This window comes from Lampetra fluviatilis, chromosome 72 (assembly GCF_964198595.1).
Source record: "Lampetra fluviatilis chromosome 72, kcLamFluv1.1, whole genome shotgun sequence".
Lineage (NCBI taxonomy): Eukaryota > Metazoa > Chordata > Hyperoartia > Petromyzontiformes > Petromyzontidae > Lampetra > Lampetra fluviatilis.
The window spans coordinates 2,920,549-2,929,914 of NC_136346.1; the positions used below are offsets into that span (position 1 = coordinate 2,920,549).

The 9,366-nt window shown below is 48.9% G+C and overlaps 1 long non-coding RNA gene across 1 annotated transcript; it reads left to right on the plus strand.

The window, feature by feature from the left end:
• Positions 1 to 4,064: 4,064 nt before the first annotated feature.
• LOC144953183 (uncharacterized) lies at positions 4,065 to 8,352 on the plus strand. Its single transcript, XR_013640768.1, has 3 exons — positions 4,065 to 4,131; positions 5,612 to 6,004; positions 8,323 to 8,352. It is a non-coding gene; the product is annotated as an uncharacterized LOC144953183 (long non-coding RNA).
• Positions 8,353 to 9,366: the final 1,014 nt, after the last annotated feature.

A 9,366-nucleotide genomic window follows, 5' to 3' on the forward strand; every position in this document is an offset into this window, starting at 1 on the left:
CGTAGGCAGGCCAGCCTAAATGTTTCCAACCGGCGAAGATGCTCCACTAGGGGGGTCCACGTTTCGCAAGCGTAGAGAAGGGAGGGAATGACCGTGGCCGAGAAGACCTGAAGCTTCGTGCGGAGCGACAGACCAGGTAGCGTCCACACAGCGTTACGCAACTGATGAAAAGATATTGCCGCTCGACTGATTCGGAGTGAGACCTCTGCTGATAAACTGGAGCCGGTCATGAGCACACTGCCCAGGTATGGGAAACTCTCCACTCTCTCCACAACTGCCCCATCACCGATTGGGAGTTGTGGGGGTGGAGTGCCCGATGGTACAAAATACCCAGGCAGGTGCTTAGTTTTGGTGGGGCTGATGGTAAGGCCCCACCTCTTAGTGGCACGCTCCAGTCTCAGCAGCAGCGTCTCCAACTCCTCTTCTGAATGAGCAGCTATTACCAAATCATCGGCATACATAACGTGGTTGACCAATAGGGAGCCATCCCTTGATCGCACCCGGGCGTCGATCAGCCTCCCATTATATCTGTACCAAATGGTAATTCCCCCGGTACAGCTATTGAAGGCCTCACGAACTACGCAGTCGAAATAGATGTTAAATAATGTGGGAGCCAGAGGACATCCCTGTCGCACCCCAAGGTGTACAGGGAAAGGCTCCGACTCCCGGCCACGTAGTTTTACCCGGGCCCGCTCACCATCATGAAGGTCCTTAATGATCGTGAGCAGAGGGTCAGGGACTCCGAAAGCACGAAGAACAACCCAGAGCCCAGTCCTACTGATGGTATCATAGGCCTTGACCAGGTCAATAAAGCAGAGATGTAGGTCTTTTTGGAATTCCCTACACCTCTGCTGTAGCAGACGGACGGAAAATATGGCATCTGTGCAGGACCGCCCTTTCCTGAAACCGCATTGGGGCTCCGCAAGCCTCTCCTCAGCGTGCCTAGCAAGGCGATGTTGAATAATCCTTGCCAGGACCTTTCCCGGCACACTGAGGAGTGAGATGCCCCTGTAGTTGTTACAGTCGGTACGGTCCCCCTTCTTAAAGAGGGGGACCACCAGGGCATCCTTCCAGTCCTGCGGAACCCGTCCAGTGGTCCAGACTGTTGTTATGATGTCATATAGGGCAGTCTGTGCACAAACGCCACCCTCCCTCAGCATTTCGCTTGGGAGATCATCTCTGCCCGGTGCCTTCCCTGGTCTCAGACTCCGGATCGCCCTCAGTACTTCCTCAACAGCTGGTACCTCAGCCAGCCACTCACAGGGGGTGACCTCTTCCAATATTTGAGGCACCGCAGCCTCAGCAGGGTTATCCCCACTTTGTGCCATGATGTTTTCCTGGCTGAGAGATTTTCCCTCCCCCAGGACCTCACAGAAATGCTCAGCAAATCTGCAAACCTGTTCCTGGGGGTCGGAGATTGGATCACCGTTTTTTCCTCTAATGATGGTAATAGGTGTGGCGCTGCAGGTTACTTTTTTGATGGAGTTAAATAGTGATTTGTGATCGCGGGCCACTGAGGCAGACTCCATCTCCTCAGCAACCCGCGACCACCACCCATCCTTACAGCGCCTTACGGCTCTCCGAACCTCCGAGCGAAGGCTGCGGTAAACCTCCTCATTCTCTGACGTGGGATGCTGTAGGCGATGAGAGTGGGCCTGTCGCTTTTTCTCAATTAACCTGAACACCTCCTCTGTCAGCCAGGGTTTCTGGGGAGGTCTGGACCGCGTACCCAAAGCAGCCATTGCAGCTGCATGAGTCACAGTCTTAAACCTCGCCCATTTACCCTCGACATCAGGTGGAGTGGGGGACGATGCCAACCCCAGCTGCAAGCGATGATGAAATTCTCGCTTGCAACTTTCATCAGCCAACTGAGACCAGGCCACTTTTGGTTTGAATGGGGTCCTGGGTGTACACCCACCACCGGAGTGGAAAAATGGCAGGCGCATCTTACAGATGACTAGTCGATGGTCAGAGGGCAGATCAGCTCCACGGTAGGTCCTGGTGTCAAGGACATGGGCTCGCATCCGCTGGTCCGTCACTATGTAGTCCAGCAGATGTTCTTGCTTGGACCCGGCATGTATCCATGATGTTGTGTGGATGCGCCGATGCCGGAAGAGCGTGTTGGTAATTACAAGCCCATGGGCTGCACAAAAATCTAGCAGCCTCCTACCGTTATTATTGAGCTGATCTGGCCCATGCCTTCCAATCACTCCAGACCAGGTGCCAGCATCATGACCAACTCGGGCATTGAAGTCACCCAACAAGATGACTCTGTCCCGAGTGGCCACTTTAGCCAGCACCTGTGACAGGAGGTCATAGAAAGCGTCTGACTCATCGGCTTTGCCTGCATCCCTCCACGGATGTTCGTCTTCGGTGGGGGCATAAGTAACCACGACCACCACTCCTCGCCTCTGATTGATGGGAAGGCGAGCCCAAAGTATCCTGGGGCTTACAGCTTCCCACACCTCACCGCCACGCTCCCACGCCCCCTTCATTCTTTTGTTCAGAAGAAGAGCCACACCCTGTTGTTTGGCAGTCTCCTGCCCCGAGTAGAGGACTGTCCACCCCTCATGGTGGCAGGATCCAGAACCGGTCCACCGGACCTCCTGAATGCCACAAAGATCCAGGCGGAACCGGTCCAGCTCCCGACAGAGGAGTGGCAGCCTCTCCTCCGCAGTGAGCGTTCGAACATTCCACGTGGCCACACGAAGTGGCATTTCGTTGTTTCTGGAGGAGCCCCGAGGGTTAAAATTTAATCTCCTGGCTCCGCCAAATGGGGTTTGGCCAGGAGACGTCATAAAAGCCTGACCCCCCGGGGCCTCCGGCACAAGCTTATTAATTACAGGTTTATGTTTAATTCGTAGTTTAGTGGTGGTTAATTGAAGGTGGAGGGGTTACCAGCCCCTCGCACCCGTCCAGAGCCCCCGTTTAGCCACTGTGGTGGTCACAGGCGCCATGAGGGGAGAGGCCAATGGGCATTGGCCCTCCCCCCATAGCACTGCCCACGACAGTGTTGCCCGTCCGGCACCGCGAGGAGGTAGGAGGTTGTTTTGCAGCGGCGACACACACACACACACACAGACAGACAGATTCGCGATTTTATATATATAGATGGGCACGTTGTACACCGTTTAGGGCACTGTCGTAAGACTTCTCTACTAGGAGACCAGCACTTTATTGTTCATATGCTTTATTTAATTATTATTCATCTCGATTTCTTGATTGTGGCTCCTACACCCATCATTGATGTTTGTATTTATTGTATAGAACAGCACCATCTGAGCCCCCCCTTCACTTTCCCCCTTTATGGCAATGTGTTGTAGCCAATACCACCTTCCCCCTATATATATTTAAATGTATTCATGCAATTATGTACACAGACGCGGTGTGTCCGCTACTCTGACTCACTTGAGTGTCAGTGTGAGAATAAACGATTAATATATCGTGAGCAGGTCGAAGCAAATAGTAAAATAGGTCACAATTGCAATAAGACGCGTAAATGAATTTGTGCCATTAACTAAATGAATACCTGCAAAGTATTTCTTAAATTTGAAAAGTTAAGCTAAGAATATACATATTAAATAAATGCAACTTACACTGCTTAAACGTAAGCATTTTCTGCTAAGTGGCATTCGTGATGCTCGGTTAGTGATTTGCCAGCCTTTATTTCAATTCTGTTTCGTGTGTTTCGGAATTACTGTACACAATGTGCAGTGTGGGAAGTAAACAAAATATCGCACATATTGTGCTGCCTTCAACACAGCCCTCGGTGTTGTTTACTTTTACAAGTATTGTGTTAACGTGCACACAATCACCACAATTTTTAGTGAAATTTAACATGTTTTTAAATGTATAATTGGTTGCTCATTGTTCATTAAAGACAGCGTTTGAACGATCCAACAGGACCATCGCAATGAGGAAACTCATCAAAATAAAAATGTATGCAGAAACAGAGGATGTGGCTAAAGATTGAGGAAACTTCCTGTCGTGTTTACCACGGAATTGTGAGCTTATAAATTCGCTACGCAGCCTGTACATCTCTCATACACCCTGGTACAGACATGGGCTGGAGGCGCCACCAAGTAGTACTCCTGCTGCAGCTGCTGCTACTCCACGCTGCTCTTGCTGCAGGTAACGAAGGGATGGATGGTAGCCGCGTCTCAGCTCCCACCAGGCCCGGACTTGTCTATAGGGCAGTAGTCCGTCGGGGAAAATGCCTGGTGGGTCCAGTCTATTCAGATGGCCGGTAGGTTGGATGTGTCGGGAAATTGCAAATGTGATCAGAGTTAAATATATATACTCATTGGTTCTTTCGGAAAAGTCACGTAGGTATGAAATAAAATAAATCACGACATTTCGGGCGCAACACAAGCATCCGTCATCAGGTGGGAAAGCATGGTCTGCTGCTGACGTAGACTGTTTTAAAAGGTTTGAAATAGGTGTAGCCCAAGGGTCATAAAGAAGTGGCTGGGGCTAGTGATGCTAATGTGAGGAATTAGCATGTAACTGTAAGATAGGAGGAGAGCGGCCTCCTGGACGAGGGAACGGAAGTGGCTATGTTAATGTGAGAGATTAGCATGAAATAACAGGTAGGATGGAAACATCACTGTCAGTTAAGACGTTACCTGGTTAATAACGTCCTTCCAATGATTGCTTAGTTTGTACGCATCCTCTCGGTTTGCGTATTTATATGTTTACACATTTATATGTAAATAAATATTTCATAAGCTCTAATGTGTACGCTTCATTGCTTATTTACGCTTTCATTTGGCATTCGGTCTCCAATATTTGGTAGCCCCGAAGATTTTCCCTCACTGACTCCCCATTTGTTTTTTGGACCCAGCCTCCGAATGGAGCAATAAAATCGCACGGCAAAATCACGATAACATGGTGAACGTCGCATCGAAACTTCTAGCTACTCCATCGTCCGAGTTTGAGGCCGGTGTGTTTTACAAATGCCTGAGCCGACCTTTAGTCCCAGTCCCGTCACTGACTGCCCCCCCAAGGGCCACCCCAAATTGTCTTCACGTGCCGATGGGTTGTTGCCGTGCCCTGGACGCTCGAGTTGCCGAACTTGAACTCTATTCCTCGTCGGCGGCCTTAAATTCAACTGGGAGGTCAACAGGGCCAATTTGTGATTGGGTACTACCATAGGAATTTATAGGTGTAATCTTTACCAGGTAAGGCCCACGGAGCCATGTAGCTCTTTTCCAGAAACGATCTGGCTATCACAAATTGTAGCTCAACGAAGTGGCTTTACACTTGGAGATGTATCGTAGCCAAAAACTCTGAAAAGCACGTCGATTCTAAAGAAATTCCACGCGACCACGCAGAGAGAGAGAGAGAAAGAGATACGCAAAATCCAAATATACAGCAGGCGTCAAGGTCTGGATCGAGCCCACGACTTACAGTATACAAGGCGAGAGAGTTAACATATCGTAGTGTGGTCGCGTGGATTTTTCTCCGGGTCAGTCTGTTTTTTCCTCCGCATTTAGAAGCATGAGTTTAGATAGTTTTTCTGATAGAAATTACCATGTGATAAGCCACTTCGTTGAGCTAACATTTGTAGCCCAATGGCCTGTCAAATCCACCCTCCCGCTATCGTCCGCAGGTGGTGGAGCTGGGGAGATCTGCACCGAGGGTAACGGCTACAATGTGTGCGCGGCGAGGACTGTGGAGGCCGCGGAGGGAGGCTCCGCCACTCTCCCCTGCAGATTCACGTTCCCTGAAATCGTGAAGCCGAGCCGAATCAGTGTCGCGTGGAGAATTGAACATTTTAACGGCCAACTCATCTTTAACAACACGGGAAACCCGACCTTTATCAGCAAGCTGTTCACGAACCGCCTCGCCCTGGTGGGAGATCCTCACAAACGCGAGGCATCTCTACAGATCACGAACGTGAGGCGCAGCGACCAGAACACGTACTTCTGCCGTATAATGTTCCACACCTCGTTAGAGAAATTTGCGTTCCAGATTATTCCAGGAACCAATCTGATTATACAAGGTAAGAACTGGCATAAACAAAATATTACCATACAAAAAAGTAATAATCGGAATTGCGTAAGCAACTGGCAATTATAAAAAATATATATATTATTTTTTTACTGTAAAAATACCATTCCTGGCATTTTAAATAGGATTCTATATTCATAATAATCTTCTTAGGTTTTTTCGGTAAAGTCACGTAGAAAGTAAAATAAAATAAAAACAAAAATCACGACGTTTCGGAGGCAACACAAGTCTCCGTCATCAGGTGGGACCGTCACAGCCAGATTAGCTGTATCAAGTGAGGCAATGATTCAAGATGTAATCCCTTAAAAGCGAGTTGAGGGGGGAGGGAGAGGGAGGGGGGAGCTCATCAGACTATGGTAGCCAATGAAAGGAACGTATCGGGAGGGAGGGGGGGCGAGGCCAAAAGGGTGGGCGATGGACGTGGAAGCGCTTGTGCCCAAGCGGCCAATTACTGCACACGCCAACACAATGGAGCGATTGTGCGCAAGCGGCCAGCCACTGCACCCGCCAACACAATGGGCAGAGAGGAGGAGGGGGAGGTCTAATACACATGATAGACAAAAGAACGAAAATGATGATGGGTACAAACTTAGGGGGAGCTCATCAGACTATGGTAGCCAATGAATGGAACGTATCGGAAGGGAGGGGGGGGGGCGGGGGGGGGGGCGAGGCCAAAGGGTGGGCGACGGACGTGGAAGCGCTTGTGCGCAAGCGGCCAATTACTCTTTGGCCTCGCCCCCCCTCCCTCCCGATACGTTCCTTTCATTGGCTACCATAGTCTGATGAGCTCCCCCCTCCCTCTCCCTCCCCCCTCAACTCGCTTTTAAGGGATTACATCTTGAATCATTGCCTCACTTGATACAGCTAATCTGGCTGTGACGGTCCCACCTGATGACGGAGACTTGTGTTGCCTCCGAAACGTCGTGATTTTTGTTTTTATTTTATTTTACTTTCTACGTGACTTTACCGAAAAAACCTAAGAAGATGATTCCTTGCAGTCACGAAAGCTTCAAATCTAGAATTCATAATAATGTTAGGTAAATTTGAATTAAAACCGTTTAAAATACCCTCATAAGTGATTGGTAATATAATGTTTTATACTTTTTCAATAAAAACATTTCCGTAATATGACTTGAACATTTTTGTCAAATTTAAGAAATTAATAAAGGTTATTTATTGATCCCCATTAATTTATTGAAATGTTCTGGCTACACAGCTTCCTGAGAGTATGTCAACTCGAGGATTTTTTCTCTAAGATTGTACAGTCCGACCCCATGTTTCTCAGCTGCATAGCAGCAGTGGTAGCAGTGAGTCTTCGTGCTGACCTACAAATCAGAGATTATCTACACTTGATCAAATAGTTGGCAGTACACAGGCTGAAGAATGGAGCGTGGTTATGCCGATTAACTGTTGAAGGTGGGAGGGGTGAAATGCAAGCAATCTGCCACAGTACAGGCTGCTATTCCAAGTGACTGGATGTAGAGCCTCGTAGATGCTGTCTGCCGAGGTTGATGAGTGAGACTCTTTATGAACTCCATATAATCCATATTGCAATTGCTATGTTCTTGCTATTTCATGTTACGCAAAATGTTGTCTTAAATCAATGGAAGCTTTAAGTTACGAGCTTCGAGCAGAATTCATATAACCACCATAGATTTAGAATGCTGATTCCTCCTGACAGTTTCACGATTGACCGAATTATTGTAGTGTCATTGTAAAGTGTCACCGTGAGATTCAGCAAAAGCCACTTGCCGTGTTGATCTGAAGTCATTCATTTCAATCCATCGAGAGAAACCTTATAGGTTATCTGCTGAATGTAGAATTCCTGTCTGCATGGATGAATGGTCGAGGGATCGTCCTGTACGCTGGGACTGATAGTGCAGTGCTGTGGTGGCTGCACCTCTTGTTTCTTCCCAGTGACAATCGCTCTCTCTACCGCGTATCAATACGTGGGTGGTGTTGTCTCGATGATAATCAATTTCTGGTGGTCTTCTCCAACTCTCTTGGTTTTTGCATCATCTCAGGACCAGACTAGGGATGGAGCTATCCCATTACACAACGTTCAATAACAAAGCACCCACACGTCTGCCAGGCAATCGCGAGAAATGCAAAACAATGCGGCATATATGATTGTGTGCAAGAGATTATTCTCTTTCATTATACAAAGTTTCCGAAATGTGACAAGCAAACTTGACTAAAGAAAGCTATGTTTGAAATAACCTAAGCAGACGATACGTGTAAAATGTATGTCGGTGTGTGAAGTGACCAACAGGTGAATTAAGAGGTCATCCGTGGGTTATTCCCTCCTAGGCTCGATTTCTAAGACCACGCAGAGCCCCACCGCCCCCAGCCACACGGAGGACAGCAGGCAACCATCCCAGCCGCCTGGGCTTGCGGCATGTGTCCACACGGTGGCGCTCGCCTCACTCGCCACCGTCGCCTCGCTGTTGATCTGCGCCAACTGCATCATCGTCGTTGTATTCATGCGCGGGCGCGACACCCGAGACGCCCAGTGACTCTTCTTCACTGACGTCATCTCCCTGTCACCAGTGACTCTCTTCACTGACGTCATCTCCCTGTCACCAGTGACTCTCTTCACTGACGTCATCTCCTTGTCACCAGTGACTCTCTTCACTGACGTCATCTCCTTGTCACCAGTGACTCTCTTCACTGACGTCATCTCCTTGTCACCAGTGACTCTCTTCACTGACGTCATCTCCCTGGACTCTTTTCACTGACGTCATCTCCTTGTCACCAGTGACTCTCTTCACTGACGTCATCTCCCTGTCACCAGTGACTCTCTTCACTGACGTCATCTCCTTGTCACCAGTGACTCTCTTCACTGACGTCATCTCCTTGTCACCAGTGACTCTCTTCACTGACGTCATCTCCCTGTCACCAGTGACTCTCTTCACTGACGTCATCTCCTTGTCACCAGTGACTCTCTTCACTGACGTCATCTCCTTGTCACCAGTGACTCTCTTCACTGACGTCATCTCATTGTCACCAGTGACTCTCTTCACTGACGTCATCTCCCTGGACTCTTTTCACTGACGTCATCTCCTTGTCACCAGTGACTCTCTTCATTGACGTCATCTCCTTGTCACCAGTGACTCCTCTTCACTGACGTCATCTCCCTGTCGCCAGTGACTCTCTTCACTAACGTCATCTCCCTGTCACCAGTGACTCGTCTTCACTGACGTCATCTCCCTGTCCCCAGTGACTCCTCTTCACTGACGTCATCTCCCTGTCACCAGTGACTCTCTTCACTAACGTCATCTTCCTGTCACCAGTGATTCGTTTTCACTGACGTCATCTCCCTGTCCCCAGTGACTCTCTTCACTGACGTCATCT